The sequence below is a fragment of the Motacilla alba genome, chromosome 7 (genome assembly GCF_015832195.1).
Source record: "Motacilla alba alba isolate MOTALB_02 chromosome 7, Motacilla_alba_V1.0_pri, whole genome shotgun sequence".
Lineage (NCBI taxonomy): Eukaryota > Metazoa > Chordata > Aves > Passeriformes > Motacillidae > Motacilla > Motacilla alba.
In genome coordinates this window covers 23,319,301-23,343,196 of record NC_052022.1, presented here as the reverse complement: position 1 = coordinate 23,343,196, position 23,896 = coordinate 23,319,301, and the positions used below count along the sequence as shown (strand labels likewise).

General features: G+C 38.2%; 1 protein-coding gene across 14 annotated transcripts in view; it reads left to right on the top strand.

The window, feature by feature from the left end:
• The window catches only part of ZNF385B (zinc finger protein 385B), a 157,754-nt gene that overhangs the window by 77,627 nt on the left and 56,231 nt on the right, over positions 1 to 23,896 (top strand). The window contains exon 1 of one of the 14 annotated variants that reach the window (XM_038141836.1): positions 3,729 to 3,878. The exons of the other annotated variants lie outside the window; for them this stretch is intronic. The gene's annotated coding sequence lies outside the window, so the exon portion shown is untranslated. Of the gene's footprint in view, positions 1 to 3,728; positions 3,879 to 23,896 lie in introns of those variants that run through there. 14 annotated transcript variants of the gene reach the window in all.

The window sequence follows — 23,896 nt, the reverse complement described above, 5'->3', positions numbered from 1 at the left end:
ATCCTCCTGTTAGAGCTGCCTGAGAAGTACTTTGAGATGTAGTTATGCAAGTCTAACAGAAATTAGGCTCTCTGCACTGTCTTTGCTTTTTAAAATTAAACAAAGGAAATGCCTCAACATGAAAGAGAGGAATTGCTTCTTGTAAATCCAAGCATCAGGGATTGAAGTCCTAGACCCTCAGAGTAAAGAAAGTGTAAGAAATATTAAGAAGCATAACAAAGTTTCTACAAAGTCAGTATTTTGTATCCAATTGTGAGTCATTCAGTACTTAAAAGTTATGTAATACTGTCAATTATGAATACAAATCCAGTGGGAATTTGAAGGCCTTTCATCAGAATTTTAAAACCATGATACCCTAAGGATTAATTCCCTAAGGAAATATGAACATAAATAATGATGTATCTGCTACTGACCTCTGAGAAAATATACAGGCTCCAATTAAATTGCATCAGGAATGTTGGTTCACACGAAAAGGATCAAAAAGATGAAAGATGGACTTTGTAGAAGGGCAGCAAGGTTTCTTAATCTGAGCTATTGCAAGTCCATTGCATGGTGGCTGTGGCCGCTCTCCCATGCTCTGCCCAGGCCCCTTGCTCCAGGGCAGCACTGCACCTTCTCTCTGCCAGACTTCTTGAGGGAAAGGCTTCCCACATCTGTGCCTTCCCACACCAAGGAAGTCACCTTTTCACAGACTAGTGCAGCAAGCTACCTTAGCTAATACAGCAAGACAGTGGTTAAATCTCTGCTTTTAGTGGTTATTGCTAGAAGTTGCTGGATGATCTGTAGGTGTGTTTGCCAGTTTCTGCATTGTTCTTTGTTTTTGTGATTTGATTTGATAAACTTTAAAAACTTTATATATTTGACCTCTGTTTACACTTTGTCTTATATGCAGTTCTCCCTCTGCACTTATGTAGTCTGAGAGCCCTACTTCTTCACCCCGGCTTATCCAGATACTGTTCTTTATTTATGGTATTTAAAAATAAAAATATAGGAGCTGAAATACTAGGCAAACTGCTAGCACTGCACTCAAGAGTTTATAATAATTTCAATCATGTGAAGGAAAGATTCATACTATGTCTGAAGAAGTTACATGTCTGTTTTTTTCTCAGGTTTCCTTAAATAAATTAAGATGTGCTTCACATAGATGTTATTGCAGTGTATCTCACAACAATTTTGTGTACATAGCTACTAAGTTTTAAATACACACCATTTTATTATGCCTCATATCTTATGAATGTATGTTAATCTTCAAATGCAACTTGTCTTTGATGTTATCAATGTCTTGCTTTCTTTCTTTTTGAGCTCCATCTGGAATTTTTTGCATTGAAAATTCTTTTCCAAAAGTCTTTCCCCTATAAAATAGTCTTTCTATATAGCCCTTTAAACTGAAACCTTTTGTTTCTCATCCCATCACACATTTCTTTGAATTATGTTTCAGGGAAGATTGTTTTTGCTCCCAAGGTGAGAGCAATTCCAAACACGTTTGATAAAAATACCATTGGGACTGAGTGTGAGGCTGCCACTCAACTCAACTTATTTCCTTTTCCCTTTGAGCTTTACCTCATTTTCTTGTGTGTGGACTTCTTTCCCTTCCATTCAGCCTTAACTGTGGGGGCACAAGGATCAGAAATGTCATTGTGGTTTGTTATGATTATTTTCATCATCATGGGAGGTGGTGGACTCACCTTCCCTGGAGGTGTTTATGAAAAGTTGGCCTGTGCTAACTTAGTGCACTTAGTGCCATGGTTTAGTTGGCAAGGTGGTGTTTGGTCATAGGTTGGACTTAATGATATCAAAGGTCTTTTCCAACCTGGTTAATTCTGTGATGATGATGATGATTATTAAGATCTGTCTTTTCCCTTCAGCTCTCCTTTTCAGAGAGATGTAGAATTGGACATGGCAATCTGTCACCAGTGATATGCCAGACTGCATTTCTCTCTCTGTAGCTGGGGCTGTGAGGTGGCTCAGACTCAGAATCCAGCAGTTGCTGCTGTGTAGGTGGGGTGGTGTCCAGGTCTCAGCCTCCTGCTGCCCCTGATGGATGCTCTTCCAGTGGGTGCAGAGTGTGCTGTTGTTGGGCATCCCTGTCACAGGGGTTGCTGCCTCTGTGCTCCGTCAGAGGAGAGCACTTTCTCTTTTTGAAATGAGCTCTTGTCTTGCTGGCATCTGCCCAGGTGATTTGCCTAAGATGTGCAATCTGTGTGATTGAGCAAGCCTAGAGCAGGACCTGCTGAGGCAAAGCTGAAGTTGGATTAAGGTAACTCCTGAGTGGGGAAGGAGCTCATTTAAAATATGGTCTTGCCCTCTTTTTGATGACGTTGCCTTTATATTCCTACTCCTTCTGTTTGTTGTTGTGATTGTTTACATCTTGTCCCTTAGCTCCTAGATGAGTGATGTCTGAGATGCTGAATTGTATCTTCTCCCTCAACTTCTCTCTCAAGAAAATTACTTGCTCAAAAGAACAAAAAGTAGTAATTTTTAAGGATTTTTTTCCATGTTAAGCACCTTTCCTGTAGATCAGAATTTTTAAAACTAGAATCAATCTGTGTGTTTAATTTCAGTTTATCATTAGAATGTTCTCACTCAGCTGGAAACTCCCAAGCTGGAGGAACAGACCTCCACTATTACAGCCTGCCTGCCCTTTCATATATTAACATTTAATATTTTTGCTCCTGTGTGAGTTCCAAAGTCAATTCAAGGCTTCTTAGTAAAAGCAGATTTTGTCCACTGTGAGCAAAAGCTCGTGATTGTCAGTGTGAAGTGTTCTTTCTGAAGTGTCAACAAAATGTATTTTGGCACAGAGGCCAGGTTGTTGAAAGCTGAGGGTTCACAAGAGGCCACGGTAGAGGTGAAAGGAGCCTCAAGTGAGACGTCAGGGCTGTGGGGAGCAGAGGCAAGGGGGTGAGAAAATTCAGTGACTGGGAAAGGGCATGCAGGAATCTTTCAGAAGAGAGGCCTGGTGAGGAGGAGGAAGAATCACTTGTATCTCAGGTTTCCTCCTTCTCTTCTGTGTTATCCCCTACTACTTGTCTTGCTAGAATATTCCCCCTGACTATTATCATGCACCCTACAGGACAGATAAGTCAGGGGCTGCTCATGGGGCAGGAAATGGAGGAGCTAAAGCTGCTCCTGCTGCTGGGGGAGGATCAGGCAGCAACCCCATGGAACAGGTTTTGTGTTCATGCACCATTAAGGTGCTGGGAGCAGGACAGCGGTGTCAAGTTGAGGGTGAGGTGAAGGCTCTCGAACAGGAAAATATTCTTTCAGCTGTTCCTGACAGCTGCTTGCTTTGTCTGTGGGATGGCTTTGCAGGACAAGGTTCTGATTTATTGCATCTTGTTTGTACCAAACCAGGGATCATCTGGTATTTATAATTATCTTTAGAAATTCTCTGACTTATCAACAACAGGATTTAAGATAGAAAATGTAATGTTTACTCTGATCCCGTGCATTCTGTCCACTCAGGAGCTGTGGGGAGATGGAAGGATTTCAAAACCTAGGACTGGAATCTGAAAGATGCCAAGTATCCCAGGGCTGAGTGCCCTTAATTCCCATCAGTTGCAAGTTATACTGTAATATGAGTTAATGGAGCAGTGAGCAGTGGGATTCAGCTGTTAGTCTGAGCTTCTGCACATACTCTGTGCAGGAAGGGTCGCACTGGAAAGAAAGCAGATCTGTATGGCTAGAGAAAAAAAATTCAAGGAGGGAATCCTTAATTTTTTCCTTAGGTTGTGTTGTGTTTCTATGGATGAAACAGAACTTTGTGTGAGGTGATGAAGCACTTTACTTGGTGAGGAAGATGAAGCATGAAGCTTCTTTATTGCCTACCATTTTGAGACATAAGAAGAGAAAATATATATGTAAGAAGAGAGAATAAGGTAAGGGTCTTTGTGCAGTGACTGTTTTATCCTTCAGGGTATGGGGCTGGAATAATCATCTGCTGTGTTTATCTTGTGTCACAGCAGGGAGACAGTCTCCTTTGCCTCTTCAGTAGCAGCAGAACTACAGTGGGCAGGAGGAAACACAAGGCTCTTTTGTCTTTGCCTTTTTTTTTTTATTTTTGAGCGAGTCTCAAAACTCGCTATTGAAAATAAATTTCATTAGAACCTGAGACTCCACACTGGCAAGTAGCATCCTATTATTAAAGAGTAACCATTTCTTGAGAATTAAGATTGCTATTCAGCTGTTCTTTTGTCTCTATGGCAACTTTAAGCAGTCACAACAAAGCAGTAGGTGATGTTGTCAGCCAGAAATCTGTAATGTTCAAGGGATTGTTGATAGCAACAAAATGGATGCCAGTGCAGGGTCACTTACAGCCAGTAATTGATACTGCACCTATGGCTGAAGTATAACAGCATGGGACACTTTGAAGCAGAAAATACACCAGAAAAAGTAAGATTGATGCAATTGGCAGTTTTTATAAATTATACATGAGATCCTGCTTTAAAATTCAAAACTGTGCTTTACCTTCCCTAATGGAATGAATTGCATGGAAAGTGAAGAGCTCCTTGTATGTACAATATATGCCACCTGGAGAGCAGCTCAAGCTTTCTTTTCAGTTTCTTGATGGAACAGAGAACAAGAGCTGCTTTAGAAAAGTAGAGTCAGTTCCTAAAGGCAGTAAAAATTGAAGTTCTCATCTAACTTCAGTGTTGATCTGAAAAAGGAAGTATGCTAAAAAAGAAAAGGCAATGCTTTTCTTAAAAATAATAATATAAAAAGGGGTTGGGGTGGGATTATCATCAGTTTTTTATCTTAATCTCATGGTGTTGGATGTGGAACTTTTACTGACATGTAAAATTGAAGAAAAATCAGTGGGAAAAAGCCATGAGAAAGTCAGACTGAACACTGCTGAGATTAATGCTGGAAACCAACTATGAGAGAAAAAAATTTTTAAAGGATGATTGATGTTAAGGCAGGGAGAATAGGAATTATAGTAGTTTTTATGTAGAGACATGCTAAATAAGGAAATCCATTTTTAAGAAAAAAGTGGTGACAGATGTGTTAAGTTAATGAAAATAAAATCTATTATTTGGAGTAATTTTTGTCTGATATTTGACAAATCTATGTGAACTGCTGGTGCTGGATGCACTGTGGGAATTCTGCCTCTTAATATGTTTGTATGCATGTTGTCTGTGCAGTGTCTACCAAGACACCTTTTGCAATCTTGAATTAGCTGAATTCTCCAGTTTAAGTATTGTGTTAGTGCTCTGTATTTTGGGAAAGTCTTGCTGCATTTACTGAATGTGTGGTTCCCTGCTGTTTGAACTGTCTGTTATCAAAGAAGGGTTTTCTCCTCCATGAGAAAGATGGAGGATGGAAAGTGCAACCAGCTGCTCTCTAGATCTTACTTGGCAGCCTCAAAGAAACTCTATTTTGATGCAGGCAAACAGAACAGCTTCATTCACCGACAACAGCACAGGATACCACCTGATGTCTCTCTTAGACTTCAGAAAACTGGACAGATACTCACGTGGTCCTTGGTTACCTATGGCTTCAGTTACACCTGCTTGTGTCCTTCTTAAATGAAGATAACATTTGTTTATTTTATTTAATTTGTTGTATTCTAGTAATTTTGCCTACTTGCACTAAGAAACACATCCAACTCTTGCTTAAAGTTTGGTTTCCTTATTTGTTTTCATTTGTCTCAGACGTGAAAACTTTTTGAGCAGTCATTTGTGTCTCCAAGTGTATAGATAAACCCAAAGCATACATTTAATTCAAATCAAATAATAGAGTTTTTGAAGTTCCCAGTTATTTTGACTTTCCTAACACTCTCAGTGAAACTGGAATTCTAACCCACATCATCATCAGCCTTTCAAATGTCAAATGTATTGTATGACAAAATGTATTGTATGACAAAACTTAAGCTGAGCTCTTGCAGAACGTATTCAATTTTTTTGCTTACAGCATCTTCTGCTGTAATGTTTGAGACCAGATCAGCTTGAGGGAATCACTGCAGTGCTCTGGTTAACACTGGAACATTTCAAAGGAGAGCACTGTTACAAGCTATTTATTACTTGACGTCAACAGCTTCCTAATGGTCTTGTGAAAAGTTCAGTATTAGTTTGAATGAACTAATGAAATGCTTGTCTTACTTATTTTCTCCTATATTTTCTGTTAAGTTTATACAAATATGTATCCTTCAAAAGATGGACCCATTAAGAAAGCTGTGTTTGTAGTCAGCCCTGATGTGGCTCTCTACAAGGGATCTCTTCCAGATCAGGGCTTGAACTTTGTGTGAAGCTGCAATGGTGAAAAGTGGAATAGTTTTCAGGAAGGCTCCCAGGGCAGCAGGCCACCACGGGTGGGGTGGGGACCCTGAAGACAAGGTCTCCTGCTTTGCTGTGAGACCACAGCGTGGGCATGTGGTGCTGAGGGGAGATAGCAGTGACATGGGGTAGAGTGAGGCACCCTGCATATTCTACCAGTTCTGCTGTCAGCACATCACTGTGATGTCAGCAAGAAAACTGTTTGGGATTTTTTTGCTTTTAACCAACTCATTCATTTATCTCATACATTCAACTATATGTAAAGCAGTACAAGGTGAGAGAATGGCAAGAATCTTTTGAAGAGTGAAATTAGCTTGGGAAAACATTCTTGATGAGATTAATTGATATGGGTCACTACCTGCGGGGGTCTGTAGATGCCAGGGCACTTAATGAAATGAACTTTTTTTTAATGAGGGACAGAACAACAGTAGCTCGTGAGACTGACAGGCTCCTTTTAGCAAAGTGGTTGTATTGCACCTACTGGAGGTTTTTCTGTACCTGTTTGCTCTCCTGAGAAAGGGCAGTTATGTATGGAAAGGTGCCAAATGTAGGTCTGTCATAGGAGCTGAAGGCCGCCAGGTAACTCCAGCCTGGCCTCCAACTGAGCAGTGCCTGCTTCAGTCAGTATCCACTCAGGCTCCATTCTGTGAAGTCAAATCTGCTCACTCGATCAGTGAAATTTTGTATCCCATTTTAGTCCTCTTCCCTTTGCTTGACTCCTTTGGGGAGCATTTCCCTTTCGATGTATTGTACATGTTAAATCTCACCAATTCTGTAAATTGTTCAATCTACAAGCAAAGCTATTATTGTACTAAATTCTAGCCCTATAAATGTTTCCAAAAACTGAAAGTTGCATGTAATTATATATATATTTTTTTAAAAAATGTGATTTATCATCAGTGATGATTTTCTTTGCAAGCCAAATACGTATTTATACTTTTGTGACTCTGGCTTTTCCAGCATAAGAAAGGCATGGAGCAGTGGGATTACAGACCTTTATGGGAAAGTGGTTGATATGTCTATATTGTTTTTACCTTTACTAGACAGAACAGTTCTTTCTTGCTATTGAAGGATGATCCTTGAAATGGCTAAGCAGTTGTTATAATTCCATCAATTATTCTGCATCATTAACCGCTATCATCTTTCTAATTATTTTCCTCTATTTTTTTTCAAGTAATTAAAGTTCCAGACCATGAGCAAGATCTTGACACTTGTCATTATTTTCTATCTACTCTGCAAAAATCACGTAATCTTTCCCACCACTCCTTTAACTGTGACATGTATCAGGGATTTTTGTAGCTTCTTGTCAATAGATCTGTTAAAAGATACTATTTTTTTTGAGATACACATGTGTATGGAGAATATACAAAATTCAATGGAGCCAGTCTTTTTTTTTTCCTCTTCTCTGCCAGATTTTCATTTACCTGTTCTTATGTTCTCACTGTTTTGAGTGCTATTTATAGTAAAGTGATTTTCAAATTATGTGGTGTTTGACATTGTAGATTTAAGGTAGAATTCTTGTTTTATTTCATGTATATGGATTGGAGGACTTGAGATTCCGTGATTTGATGATCAAATTTTGATCAAAATACTCTGATAAATGTAGGAATAATGGCTGAAACTTGCTATCACTCTAGAAAGAGTAAATATAAGTTCTTGGATAGATACCTTCCTTTGTTTGCCACTTGGACAAATCCTAATGTCCCTAAATGAAAGCTCCTTCTGCTTTTTGCTGGTTCAGCTCCCATTGCTTTGCATGCAAGCTGATTGTTACTGTAGATGTAAGGGACATGGCAACTAGCAGCTGTGCTCGGGGTGTTTTATCATGAACTTTGCTAGGAATGCATTATGAAACATTAGCATTTAAAATGAGATACAACTGATATTTAGGAATAAAATTTGTAAATCTTGTATTTACTGTGAAGATAAGCAATGCTGCTTTTGACTCTGACTCATGCTTGTCCTTAATATGAAAATAAAAGTGCTCCATGAACAAAAGCTCCCAGTTCCATTACAGCTGTGGAACTTTCCATTTCATGTGCAGTGGTAGCATGACTCTGTAAAAATTGCTTTGACAAAAATAGTATTTATATGAAGTGGAAAATTCCACTTGCAGAGTAAGAGGGAAATCTTAGCAACCTTCTTTTCCCAGAATTTGCAACTATTCCTGTATTGAGAACTACTAAATTGTTCAGCTGTCAACAACCAGATTTGACAGAACTGTTAAAAGTTTTTCTGCTTTACTTCTCCACAGGAATAGGTACATAATTCCAGAACACTGTAAGTGTTTATATTGTCTTCTGCAGTTCAAGTGGAAAAGACTGGAAGTACCATCAGAAAATAAAAATGCAAATATGAAACAGAAATGAGTGTTCTTGTTTCTTAAGCTAGAGCATTTTGCTCTGTATAGAGATATAGAGAAATATAGAGCTATTTCTATCTATTTCTATGTTATAATGTTAAGCTTTTAACAACTCTGTGGAGGAAGGACTCACTTTTTTGCTGTAAAATGGACCAAATAAAATGCATTGCATTGGGGTTCTCATTGGTGTTAGCTGGTAACATATGCTTTTGGTTTTATTTGCTTCTGTGAAATTTGGTTTTATTGATCTCTTGATCAAAACTCATGATAAAACATTCAGAAAGATGTAGCGTTCTTGAAATGAAGCAAGGCCATGCTTGTACTTGATAAAATAATAGTCTAACACTGACTATGAATAACTTATTGCAAATTGTCTTTAACAAGTGCAATCATGGTACTCATTGCTGGTCATCTAATCCTCTCCTTGCCAGTGTAGAATTGCTTCTCTTGTACATAGAGCACTGTTTTATTCAGCCTTGATACAAATGCATGTGCTGTTGAGAATCTCAAAATCTCTTAGGAGATTATTTCCACACTTTGGTTCAGCTAAAAAAGGCGGCCACCGTGAACATTAAATATCTCTCGGAATAATCTTGGTGTCAAGAAGCTTTCCATGATGTTCAGAGCTGTTTTTCTCACATCTCTTCAGATCTCTCTATTCTCCAAAACCTTTCAGAATTCTTCACCTCAGAAGTCTTTTAAATACCTGTACCCCTCTAGCCCCTATATCTGTCATGTATTGTTCCAAGGGTGTCCATATTTAACTTTTTGTGTTTTCTAGACTTCCCAGAGCTTACTTTATCTCAGTCTCTTTTAAATTTGTAAATCCTTTCCCAGTTAAAAGGTACCTGCTGCTCATCACAATAAGCTTTATCAGAGATGGACTTATGAGTCTTTCCTTCATGTGAAGGACACATGGATAGTTTGAGCTTTATCCTTCATGCTGTGACCATGTTATTAGGCTTCTATTAGGCTTTTTCCTCTTTCACCTTAATTGCTACTCTGGCAGGTGAATCCCTTGCTCTTTCAACTCAAATATTATTTGGAAGCACATCAAGCATTTTTACTATTTATACCTTTTTCTTATATTTCTCACTGCATGACCAAGGGCACCAAAAATTTTTCAGACAAAATGTCCAGATATTTTTATTTTCTGTAGTTTTTTTGTCTAAGTCTTTTTAACTCTGCACCACTGTCTGGTAGAATGATTTATCAATCTATATCTAGCTCAACATATGATGACTGGGTGGTTTTAGATTGATGTACAGATATACTCTGCTGTTATATTTGAGCATGTATGTACAGAAATAGAAATACTGGGCAATGCTCATCATGTTCAAACCTCTGTTCTTATAGGCACCAAAGTTTGAAATTTCAAAGTCAGCTGCAGTTTTCTGATGCTTGCCACACTGGAATCCAGTTGCTCTTATGATTTCTTCTTATTCCCATTTTAAGTTAATTTTCCTATCTTTCACCATGGATCCCAAGAATTAAATAATTTGCTGCAGGTGAGGACTTATGTCACAGGATGACTTTTTTCAGTTTGTGTTGGAGGCGTATTTACTCTTCTTTTTTCATGTTAAATGGTTGCTCTTCTGAAATCATTTGTTGCAAACAATGCTGTTAAATCTGGGGGGAAAAATGATAATGTTTATGGCTGTTTTGTATTCTGGCTCTGATGTTGCCTAAGAACAAACTGATCTCTTTTTTTCTTTTCTTTTTTCTTTCCTTCTTTCCTTTCTTTCTTTTTTTCCAATTGAGACATTAGTCACAGTAATCAATTCCTGTGTATTCCATGATACAAGTGTGTTCCATAAAGCATTTAAAAGATGTGACATACATTTCTGCTCTTTTGTAATAGAAAACATATTTGAGGATTAGATTTCACTTTGCATTATTTTTTTTTGGGCAACTTTGAAAAGTGTTTAATAGAAGATGTTTGAATTTCATGTCCAAAAAGGTATTGTACAAGCCTGAAACTCTGTGTTGGCAGAAAACTGTAAGATTAAAAATTGTCTTAGCAAAGATGGTGAAATGACCTTAACTTAAAAAAAAAACAAACAAACAAAACAAACCAAAACCAAAAAAAACCCCAAACCACCAAAACTTGAACTATATTGCATCTTTGAGGTAGATTTAGAATAATTTACCCTTTTCTCATAAATCTAAGCATCTTCCTATTGGCAAATGGACTTATTCTTCTATTTCCCCCAATCTGACTATACTTTTTCAAGTGCCTAAGAATCTTTTCTTTGAAACCAACTAAGGTCATAATGCATTTTCCTGGTCAAAATGCATAAAAGCACATTAATCCTAAATTCAGTTATCTGATCTCCCTTCTGCTGACAGACACATACTGTGGTAATGGAGAAATTCCTCCCAGACTCAAATTGAATAGTTCCACAGAATTGTTTTGAAAATTCTGGAAAAAGAACACAGAAAATACAAGGGTGTAGGTACCACCAGTGGAGGTGGAGGGAGATCACTTCTGCTTCTCCTGAAGGTGACTGTATAAAAAAATGTAGGATCCTTCTTTCTTCAGGTGATTGAAAGGCAACTGCACAATACAAGTTCAGAGCTGCCAACTTGATCACCTGCTTAAGGGACTCCAGCTCCTGAATTAGGGACTTTGATTAGAATCCTTAGGTTATATGGCACTGAGTGTATTCTGGGGTATGGTTTCACTCTGAAAGGCTGTATCTGCTGGGGAGATACGTGGCATATTTTAAACCTGTTCTGGAATGCATGATGAACTGTGAATCTATGTCTGGTGCATCCACAGAAACATACCAGCGTTGACCTTAACTAAGGAGCCAGTGTTTGATCCTTCTCTTGCAGATTTAGCATGCTACTGTAGCCGATATTTCTGTAAGATGATATAATTCAGAGAGATGGAGGGAGAGTCCAATAGAAGTGGTAATAGAGAAGTGGGTGGGCTGTGATGCCCTTCCTGCACTCCACTCACTCTTCATGACTCCCTTGCTGGGTTCCTCCTGCAAGTGCTGCCCTGTGGGATGTCAGTTGTTCGCCTCTTTGCAGTGAGTGTTGGCATGTTTCATGTCCTCAGTGGGCTTCTCTGTGCAGCAGTTTGAGAACTATTAGTCAGCAAAGAGCGTGTAGCAGTTTCTGTGGATGTAGATCAAACTGAGGACGTGAAACTGCTAACAAATACTTCGGGTACCTTGTCTTGCTGTTGCTTTGTGCTGGGGAAGGTTCACTATAGTGTCTGACCTGGCAGCTGCTGCTTCTACACAGTGCTCCTCCAGCTGAAGGTATTCAGCCAAATTTCACACTTGTACTACTGCTAATCCTGGTGATTCTCTGGACTTAAAAGGAATGATGACAGATTTGCACTAGGGTAATAGATCCATGTTTGAATTATTTGCCAGAGTTTTTTACATCACACATCATAGCCCCAGATCTCAAGTTTATAAAAACAAGCTTGCTTCCCTTGGTTTTTCAAATATGGGAAATTAAAAGGGAAAAGCAAAGTTATATTATAAAGTATTTTAAAGATTTCTTTTTGTCTAAACATATTAAATGCCTCCAACTATGGCTTCCAAAATTGTACATGAATAATTCTTTCTCCAAGAATCTGGGTAGCATTTCAGTGTTTTTGCTTTCCCTTTTGCTGGGAGTGGCATTATTGCTACTAGAAACATCACTGGGGGTGGAAGCCATGCCTTTGCAATAGCAGTATTTTTCCTTCTTTGTGCTTTTTTGCCTTTTCTTTCCACTTCAAAAAACCAAAACACCTTTTCTTTGAATTATATGGTTTCAACTCCCATTGTTAAGTTTTGAATATTTTCGAAATACAAAGTCATATTTCAAACCACATGCTTTCTGTTAAGTGTGCATTGCCTATCAGTCAGAAAATCCTCTCTTGAGTCTTGCCAATCACAAAGTATGAAGTGAGGTTAGAGATGTGTGGTACTCTTGAGAATTGGTAAGAATGTTTAAATGTGAATTTAAAGTCCAGTGATTGGGGATTTAAGAATGTGCTTAAATCAGACATCAGAACAGGGAGGGAAAAAAAAAAAAGTGAAGGGCTCATTGCTTCTTTCTCACTACTCAGAATTACAGGCTCAATTATTTACCACACTATATTACCAGGGAAATAGACTACCTATTCCAGGAGTCTTTCTGATGCTTAGATTCATCTTTGAATTAGCATTTAGGATACTGAATATGAAGTATTGGTTATTGCTTTTAAAATTAGAGTGAAATCTTACACTTATTTTTAAGATAGGGAAAAGTATTATTTATTAGAACTGAGGGGGAGCTGCTTGTTAGTAGAATAAAAAATGACAGAATAGCCATCTTGCCTGGTTTTTAATTATGCAGCAAAATGTTGCAACTTGATAACACACCAAACAACCAGTAGTTAAAGCAGCTCTGAAAAGAGGATTGAGTTTTTTTCTGTAGGATATCCTTATCAGGATATTTATTTTTATCAAGCATACTGTAAGGGTTTGAAAGTTTTTCTAAAGAAACTCTAAAAAGAATGCAGCTGCAAACCATCTCATGGCAGAGGCAACTCAGGAAATGGGGCAAGAATAATTTTGCTAAACTATAAAATTCCTACAGTCTCAAGCACAAGAGCTGTATGTAGGGATAGGAAATGGAAAAGGGTTTAAATTGCTATGAATGGTGAAGAAAGAGCAACGTGCATCTGTAGGAAAAAAAAAAAAGAAAATAAAATGAGACTGAAATAAGCATCAGACATAAAGAAATCTTTCTCTAAGTGCACTTACAATACTTACAGAATACCAAATTAAAATTTGGATTGTTATTGTGAGAGTCAGATAAAACCAAAAGTTTGGATTGCAGGGAGCCAGTTTGTAATTACTTTTTGTTATGAAGATCAGTTATGTTCATGTGCCAGTTGCCAATATAAACAAAAAAAAGCCTGTACGAACAGGTCAGAGTGTATCAATGAACCAGAATCTTCAAAGCACTGGCTCTGACAGACACACCCCAAGCATACTTGCATGGATAAAAATACAGATCTGTGGTACTTGTAAAAGAGGTTCCAGAGCAGTGAGAGAGCTGATGGGGTCACATAATTTTAAAAGAGAAGAAAAAATTGACTATCTTTAAGAACTAATAGGTTATCTTCCCTTTGAAGAAAAGGAAAAATGAATTATGCCAAAGTATATAAAGGAAATGGGGAGCTGAGTAATAACCAATGCAGCACACGAGCAAGAATCCCTATTCTGGGAATGCAGGACTGGATTGTTGTGTTCATAAGGTGAACTTGAGTTAACACTGCCGCGTTGTCAGCTTCAACAGATACCATCCTGAGAGAAATAACCAGAAACACAAAGTGGCAGGCATGAAATTTGACTGTTACGCTGCAGGGAAGATGAGGGCTAGTTCAGATGAGTCTGGATGACAATAAGATACATCGGTGCGCAACAAAATTTTTCTTTTCTGCTGCCACCAACTTGGTACTCTCTGTTTCCCAACCATGACTTCAGCTTGACCAGCTCACTGGGCTGCTTGAAGGCAAGTTTCTCTTTTGTTGGTTTGTGTTTGTTTACAACTGGTCTGATTCCCTGTGCTGGCTCAAGGGGAGTGTTAGGAGAAGAGGAGCAGTGAGGCTGCCCAGCCTGCTCCTGGTGTCATCATGGAAAGCAGATGCAGGCTGAATGGCATATTTTCAAAAAATGCTTTCAACTCTCTTTGTCTTTATTTTCAGCATAGTGTTTGATTAATTACATTTAGTTTATGAAATAAATCATATTAAAGTGATATTATTTAGTCTCTGGGAAACTAGAAGAAAAAAGAAGCCTTTTTTTTGAAAGGCTTACGTCAGTTGAAGCACTGTTCAGTCAGTTCAAATGTTTGGGTAAAAAAATTCTTGTGTAGTTGTCCAATCTCAGTTTAATTCAACGAAAACATTCTGTTACCTCCTTCTTTTCTTCTGTTTTTTTTTTTTTTTTTTCTTCTCTCTTTCTGAAGGTAAGCTGAGAGTAGAATTGCCAAAGTTCATGCCATGCATTCTTTGAAAACATAACAGCATCAAAAGTCTTTATGTCCCAGCCTTGGCAGGGCTGGAGCACTGCTGCACCCCAAGGCAAAAGAAGGTTTTTAGTCAGATACTGGTGTCTAATTAATGTTCAATAACATCACAAATGCAGCAGTCTGGGCTAGCAGATCTGTTCATTTGAAATCTATTGTCTTCCTTCTCCCTTTATAAATAGAGGGTAGATAGCATATATTTTAGTTTTATAAATTTTCAAGTTCTTACTTATTCATCAATGCTGACTTTGAGAATAAGTAAAGCAGTGCACCTTAATTCAAGACAGACAGGATTTGTGGACTTTGATCTTTTGAATGCCATGACCTCATGCTGTCTGTAACCCTGTGCTCTGAGATCCCCTTTTATGAACTCTTCAAAAAATTCAGACACCATTTCTTTTCATGTTTTTTGTTTCTTTCTTCCCCCAGAAGTTTTTTTAAATGCAGCTCTGTAGCAGACATCTAGCTATTAACCCTTTTAAGTTTAATTCTAAGAAGAATAGTCAGTGAAATTCAGTTTATCAGTATTTTAGGTTATATTTTAATGTCGAATAGCAGGCTGCCCTTCTTCCAGGGTCAAGTTGCAAAAAAACTCATGTAATCACAGATTATTCTAAGTAGAAAGGTACCCACAGGGATCATCAAAGTCCAGCTCCAGCTCTTGCACAGGACAGCCCCAAGAATCAGGGGGCACATTTCAGACACCCAGTGTGCTCTTCTCACAGATTATCAAAGCTAAACCCACAATTACAACAGCCCAGGTTTGTTCAGGCTTGATAGTTGCTCACTATTTCATAGCACCCAAAGTCACAAAAGCACCATGTTGAAATGAAATTATTATTTACCTCTGAGTCTTACGGTGTTTGTTTATATGTGTGTTTGTTTATATGTTGAAGTGCTGCAGAGGTGGTGGATTATACCCTTGGTGACTTAAGTAAGCACCGTGGCACTGATTAATACTGGGAAGCCTTTACAGGACTACATGGTCTGTGTTTTATTATACCTTTTGGCTTGCTAAAATCATTCATGATTGTGTGGTCACGGCAGAAACATATGAAGCTTCTGAATATTGTAAGGCACTGGTAAATTTGTAGTACTTGCCTTCCTTTGGTGAAAGACCTGCAGAACTCTTGTGCTCTTTCCACAAGCAGGTTCAAGTACCTTTCTTTGTATTGTTAGAGGTGAGAGAAGTGCTAAGCCTGGCTCCTACTCTCATGTGTGGAGTGAGGTCTCTGCACTTTTTGTTTCCAGGTATGGTGCTACAGGATGCACTGGTAACTTGTAAAGCTTGAGCTCTGACTTCTCCCTTCCTGAAGATGTTCAAGAGTGTGGGCTCTGAAAAGAAGTAGATGTAGTATGACATCTGATCAAGAGGAAGCTGAAATCCTCCAGGAAATCCTACGAAGATGTTCTTGTTGCTTTATTTGGGGCTGACAGCTAGAAAAAAAACTGTACATGTTTGATCTCTTTTGGATAGGTGCTTGTGTGCTGTGTGGCCTGTGCTGTGGCAGAGCAATTAATGTGGAATATGTGTAAACTACATGGACAATACCACAAAGGTTTTTAAATCTGCCTTTCTTCCCTGTATAATTTTTTTTTATTTCTAAACAGAGAGATAGTGGTTCTTTTAAAAGCATGTGCCTAGCTATGGAAATGATGACAAGTAAGGGGAAGATTGTGACTGGTGTTGTGATGGTTTAGACAGAGAAGGGGTGGAGTGAACTTCTTTTGAAATTTCTGAAAACTTTAAAATTGTAATTGGAAGGAAAATAGATTTCATTTGGTGGAGACCTGGGTTTCCATTGCCAATATTTTCAAGAGACCTCTTTGAATAACCTAAATTAGTTTTTGCAGCAATCTTTTATGTGAAGATTATCAATATCAATAGAAAAACTTAGAAAACAAGAAACAACTTGGGTGACTAGTATAGGAGATTGTGTATTATACAGGAAAAGCAAATGAGGCATGAAATTCTCTGAGCTATGATGACATTCAAGAGCGTTGGAAATTGTCTAATGTGGTTAAGGGATTAGACACATCTGTGAGGATGTATCTGTCTAGACCCCTCTTACCTTTGTGCACAGCACTACTGAGCTGGTGGGTTGGCATGTTGAAGGGGAATAAGGAGCAAGAGACCAGCTGCAAACATAAATTTGTTTGTCCAACAAACAACAAAGGATTCCCTCTGCAGCCTTCCTGGTGACAGACTCATTTGGGTTTTGCGAGTAGCAGCTCAGTACCTCCTGAAAGAAAGCCTGTGCTGAGGTTCACTGAGGCTTAGATGGTGGCACCAGTGGTGCTAGAATCATGGGGAAGAGTTGTATTTTGAGAAAAATCAAGTTATATGAGAGTTGAAGGGATAACAGACTCTAAAAAAATAACTGCAATTAAGTGCTTTCCTCCAAATTATGAAACTTTCAAGGTAATATATATTTGGCTATTTTGCTCTTGTTCTTCATGAGGGAAGCTTCAGTTGGTAAGAAAACTTGTGTTTCCTGAACCAGAAGGGAAGGGAGTGCCATCCTTAATCCTGGGACAATTACAGGCTTGGTGCCCAGAACCAAAGAACATGCACTGAGGAAAACAATGGAGACTGTTACAGAAGTTGCACCATGTTTTGGACAAGAGTGTGGCTTCAGTAGTTTGTTACCTGATATGTTTTCAATCAGGAGGGACAGCAGCAAAGCAAACACCTTCTTTCACTGCCTTTGGGTTGGGACAGTACAAAAGGCAAGGGTTGGAGGCTGGTTTAAATAAATCAAGTAAAAGGATCCTAAGGATTTCACAAAGATCTCCATTAGTCCAGATGGCAGGAGAACAGAGAGCTGAAAAAGATGCAGCTGTTTTTTTCTTTTATACTTGGAAAACTTCAAAGTGAAAACAACTCCAAAGCAATGTTTCCTAGAAGCAGATAAGAACAGAGGAGGGGGTAATGCTGCTCACTGAGTCTGTGGAGACCAGGGGGAGAAGCTTGACCCATCCAGAGGATTCTGAGAAAAAGAAATGGGGATAGACTGCAGAACTTCAGCTGACCTTAATGTAGGCAGGAGCATTGCATTTATTAACAGTTGTTACTGGTTTATTAGAAAAAAAACAGCTTACTGAGCTTGATCATGTTAAGCCTTGACATGGCACTCGATTTTTCAGTCAAACAAACAGCCTGGGTTGCTTTAGAAGTCTAGAGAATTATCTCTTTTAAGAAACTAATGGCAAATATTTCCATAGCATCTACAGATAATAGCAAATTGCAAATTGTACTCCAGCCAGCATGTTTCTTCTAAATATAGTAAAGGATGTTTTGTAATTTATTTAATTGCTTAGTCTTGACAAGGAGCCAGTGCTAACAAACTTGCTTTGATAGCAGTATAGTACTTGTGGCGTTTGCTTGGCTTGGGAATGGAAATACTGAGAAAAAATGAGTGAAATGAACAGTGAAGCACAACGGCTGTAAGCTCTGCTGTGCGCCGTGCAGGTGCGCGGGTCCTGAGCCACAGGAGGGACAGCTGCATGAGGGAGGGGACAGGAGCGTGAATCACACATCCTGCAAGTACAGCAAGGACTGGGCTCTTCCTGGTGTTATGGTCAGGGAATTGTAACGCAGTTATTTACGGAAAATGCAAGATACTCTGTTCCACTTGTAATTATTGGACTTGACTTCCTACTCCATCTGTTCTGGTATCTTCCATAAAAAACCTATGAGGATTCCAGTTGTTACTGAAAACTATTAGGAAGGCTGCAAGAAGAATAAGATTTTTTAAATTAATTTCGGAACATATTTGTCTCTAAAATACTGAAATTCCAGTTTGCTATTGTTTTGTCTCAATCTCCTACCTCTGCAGCCCTCCTCTCCCCAGTAGACATCATTATTTGTCCATATATGTGATTTTGATATACTAAATGTAGAGGTTAAGGCAATAAGTATCGACACAGTTTTTTTCAATACTCATATTATTGTAAGAGAAATATTCAATATCAGTTTTTTCATTATCTTTCTATAAAGTATGTGCATAATATTTATGATGTATAATCTTTTTTTTTAATGACCATCCTTCATCATAAGGCTTTGGAGATGGAAAATAACTAGGTAGGCAAAGGAATATTAACGATTGATCAAAGTCAAAGTAATTCCAAATAACCAACTAATATTTCAATGAGGAAGGATCTCATCCAATGAAGATGTGCTTACTTGTAAAGTTTTTTTTCTATTTTTAGAAGTCTTACATGAAATTACATGCAAAATCTAGCTATAGCTATACAACTTTTCTAGATGAGTTATATATAATTAAAGTATTAGGTAAGTGATGGTTGACTTTCTGGATTGACTAAAAGCCATTCATTTAATCAGCACCAGATTTCAATTTATTTTTGGTGTTGACCTGGTTGGTGGAAGCCTACATGCATTTGAAACATAGAAATACCCTATTTCCAGGTATCCAATTTTATACAAAAGGAGAATATGGAATTCTGATGATATACCTTCATAGATCATTTCTATGTGGATAATAATGGAAATAGTAACTTGGTACTCAAGCATACTGGAAATCATGTTTTAGTTTTTAGGGAGAGACTTATTTTTACAAGCTGACATGTTTTAGGTAAGTAATTTTTGAGCGTGAAGAGCTTTGCGTGTACAATATTTAGATAATTTAAATGTTGCAGTGAAGTTGCATCAAAAGCCTCTGGGTTTTCTGAAACATATACTGAAAATATAAACTCCAAATGGAGTGCAGAATATTTGGCATATCATTTTTTATCCATATGTTGCTGTGGAAGGCTGGACCTGGACCAATGCTTTCTTAACACTTGCCTTTTGAGTGTTCCATGCAGGGGTGGTTCTTTAGTTGAGTAGCCATGATTTCTACACCAGTTCCTGCTGCCTTTCCTTGTGGCTTCTGAGAAAACAAAACAGCACATCTTTTGAGGATTTACCTGGTTTTATTTGCCAGGCACAGATAGGTGTGTATAGTTTGGTTTTTAAATTCATCAGTAAGCCAAGGACTATTCCATTGATATCTGAATAATGTTTTGGAGATATTTATACAGTGCACTCTCCAGGTTTTAAAATATGTGTATCACTAGCTCTGATGCTAATCATGTCAATTCCCAAAGGAGCTTCATTCTCAATCATGAGTGTTTTAGTTGGTGTGGTGCCTTGGGGCAGAAAACTTGTTAGCATTTTTTCTGTTGTCAGCAATGGGCTGTGCCATGTCACATATATTCTGGGCTTCTGCCTCAAGTTACTTGTAAAAATAAGTTGCCAGGATAGTGAGTTACCTCTGCAAATCAGTTTGGGAAAATGTGTTGAGGTAATGGTCTTATTTCTCACGACTTCTTGTGACAGCCTGGAATCCATATGTGTGTCATGGGTCTCATCTCTTATAATAGCGTATTATAAGGAAGAAATGTTTGGTCTGCTGAGTGAAATGTGAAAACATTAAATAATTCAGTATTTACTAACTTCTTTTTGTGTGTGTGTGTGTGTGTAAGAGGAGTGCATGTGTTGATATTCACTTTCAGGAGCATTATTAATGGGATACTTCTAGAATAGATTTTTCCTTAGGCATTTTGGTGTCAACACCTGCTGTTCCAAAACTCAGAATTATTTTACTTGCACTTAACTTGTTTTTATGAGTTTATCTTAGGCATAAACAGAAGCAGATGACATCCTCTAATACCCTTATATAGCTGTAAGTAAACAAACAAAATTAGAAAGTTTCTAAATCCTCTAAACTGATCATACTGGAATGGAAAAATGACTAATATTAAGCATTGTGAAAAATCTCCAGGGCTAGTGTCTTATAAAGGCTCAAACAACAAAATGTAGTGACTTGCAAGTGATTGATTTTTACCTGTCAGGTAGAGGAAAAAAAACTGTGGGGGAAGCAGAACTGAGGCATGATGCAATGGGGGCATCGGATAAAAGGGAAGAAAACTGAATCTTTCATTGTGCAGTTAGGTGGAGGGATTGTTATAAACATAATTTTTTCTGCATATCGTTCCAAACACTTGCATATAAGCAAGTGTAGGAAAGTCTGGTGTCTGTTTTAGCAGTGGTTGGGGGTTTTGGGGGTTTTTTGTGAGTCATAGGCAATAGAGCTGGAGAGATTTTTATTCAATATGAAAGCGCCCTAGGTACTACCTCTGGCTGTAAACTGTTCATAAAACTGGATTTCTTAGCCACATGCAGAAGTAAATGTTTCTGAAAATGTTGAAAACTTCCACTGATAAAACAACAAACTGTGCTGACACTCTAGGGTCCCAGAAGAAGCTCCTAGGTGAACACATGCAGAATTGTCTGAGAATCCTTCCAGGGAATTGTTTCCACCTTCTGGAGCTCAGAAGGAAAATGCTGTAACCGGAGATGACAGTGTGAGGTCTAGAGACAGGGTGGCTGTGCACACTCTGGCTGCAGTCCTTTACTAATTCAGGAGCAATTTGTCATCCACCCTCAAAGGGGTACTGTTGGCTCTAGAAGTGTCTCAAAACCACAGTTCTACGAAGGTGAAGGGAGGAGAAATCCCAGAACTGGTCCATCATACAGTTACATTGCTAGTGTTCTGGGGCCACATAAGACTACTCAACATTACTGCAGAAGATAAAGGTTCCTCATAGCTGAAACAGGTCAGGAATGAAAAAGGCAGCACAGAGTGTCCATAACTGAAAACTTCCAGTGTAATGCACAAAAGTAGTTGTGGGTGTGAATATCTCAATGTCCCTTTGGAATCTTCCCAAATACTGTCATTGGCACAAATGAAAACAAATGCCACCATGTGCAATCTGAGGTGGATGTAGATTGTCCAATGCGTAGACATTTGTCACTCAAATACTTTTATTCAGTCCTGAGAGTGTTTATTCTTCCACTCTCTTGCTCTGAGTGAGGATTGCTTCCTTTGATGGGAGGATTAAAATATGGTAGTGACATCTTTAGGTAACAGGAAAACAGGAGAGACTTGAGTATGGCTTCAGATTTCTCCATAGTTGCCTTTAGTGAAGACGTTGGAGGAGAATGCTTTCAAATCTGAAACATGATTCATTTCTTTAAGCTGAAAAAACTCACAAATGTCTTTTATGCGAGTATAGTTTGTGAGGGAATTGGGGTTTTTTTGTCTAATGGTCTAATCATGACCAAAATGAGAGGAATTAATGAGCAGGCATTACACTTTTTTTTTGGTGTTTTTCAGTGACAAAGAAAAGCACTTGGTGAGTAAATCACAGAAGTAATAGTGTCATAAATAGTTTTCAAGGGTTGCAGAGGGCGAAGCTGTGTGCTTAGATTTGACCAATCTTGGCGCCACTTTTACTTGAAGAAGAGGACCAGTGACTTTTTACCATGGCCAAGGTTAACTGTGATTCCCTCTGCCAAAACTGCAATCTTGCTAGTCTGGAGTTCTGTTTTTTTCTGTGAAACTGGAAAAGTGTGGGTGTTGGTAGAGATTCTTCAAGCCCCTGTGTCACCTGTCCCCTTGTTGGCAACAGGCTAAAGCTGGCTTCATTGGCCCTGGGGACATGTCTGGCTACTGGAGTGACGGATACAAGACCTTCTAATTGCTCCCCAAAGATATCACTTGTGCTGCTGAATCCCTTGCACCTTATTTGTTAGAGGCAGATTAAATTTGGGTAAAGATTACAACCTTTCCTAACTTCTGTAGAAACAAGTGTCCCAGTGCATTGCAGTGTATGCAAAGCCATGTGTACATGGCTAAAGAGGAGCAGCACCTGTTACACAGGGAATTGTTTGTTCAGATAAATATGTGTAGAAAGAAGAAAAACTTTTATTAAAATGAGACATTTTGGGTCATCTGAAAACCTCTTTCCCTCCTCTTCAACAAGGGTAAAAGGGACCAGTGAGGATCAGTGCCTTTTGTAAAGTCTGTCCACAGCTTGCATTCCTAGTGCTTAGATAACTACTGCTGTGGGAGTCAAAATTGAAGTTATAAAATACTGTTCAACAAGTATGAAGCAGAAAAAAGCAAATGCCTTTGGAATAAATATAACTGCTCTTTCTTGTAAAGATTTACAGGTAGTTTAAAACAATCTATACTTGACATGGTAAATTGTCTTTATCATTAAAATGCTAATGAAATTATAAACATCTGTTAAATTATTGAAGATAATGAAGCTTGTAAGTGATGACTTTTTTGTGCCAATATTCCTGCTTAGTTCAGATCTGGGTAAAGATTTGGTGGAGTAGTGGTGAAAATCTATTTGACCATTAGGAGCAATGCCAGGGTAGAACTGCCCTCTTGCATTTGATTTGACGATTTTTTCATGAAGTGATTCTACTTGTAATTTAGGTCAGCTTGACCTGACAATTCCTTCTGAGGCTTTCAGAGGTGAGTCTGAAAGACCAACTTCATTCCAACAGGGTTATCAATATTTGGCTGGCAGTTGTTGAAGTAGTAAATTGACAAACAAAACGAACACATTTTTTATGATTAATGCCTTCACTAATCAGTCTGGTAGGTGTATATATTTTCTTTTCTGTGTGGGCTCCAAATGTATTTTAGTCTCCTGGTTATAAATTAGTCTGGCAGCAGAAAAAACGTGAACTGCAAAACTAGAGAGAGATTTCAGATGTCTTTTTCACATGAAAGATTCTGTGCTCAACCAAGGAGTACAAAGAAAGTTGCATTTTTTCAGTAGGATGCCTTAAAGATTTTATGCCACATGCTTTCTATACATTGAATAAGGACAGCATCAGAAAAGTAACTTTGATTTAAAATGTCAGTCACAATCTAAGTCTATTCTGTTTGGGGTTTTTTTCAGTAAAATTGAGTTAGAATATGTAACCATAGCTTCATTGAAGTACATTTATGTAAAGAGAGGCTAGGTCTTCTTAAACTTCACAGATCTTTAATTGCTTATGAACTTCAAAGAGAAACTTGCAGAAGTTAGATTGATGATGGCCCTTTAGGTAATTGAATACAACATAGTTCCTGTTTGAATGCAACTCTGAAATCCAAATTATGTAAATCTACTGTTTCAGAACCAGCTAGTAGAAATAATCATCATTTTTGCAGTTGAAGATACTTTCTTTGGATAAATTTTCTGACACACTGCTTTCCTATTGGTTCATCTTTTCCATTATGGATATGAATAAGAAACTATAGGCATGTTAGCCTTTAGCTTTTTGACGTGTGTGGCTCCACTTGAATAAGCTTTGACATACAGTTAATTAGGCACAACTGTCAATTAGTCTCATGGGCTTATGCAGGAACAAACTTGACATTTATGAAAA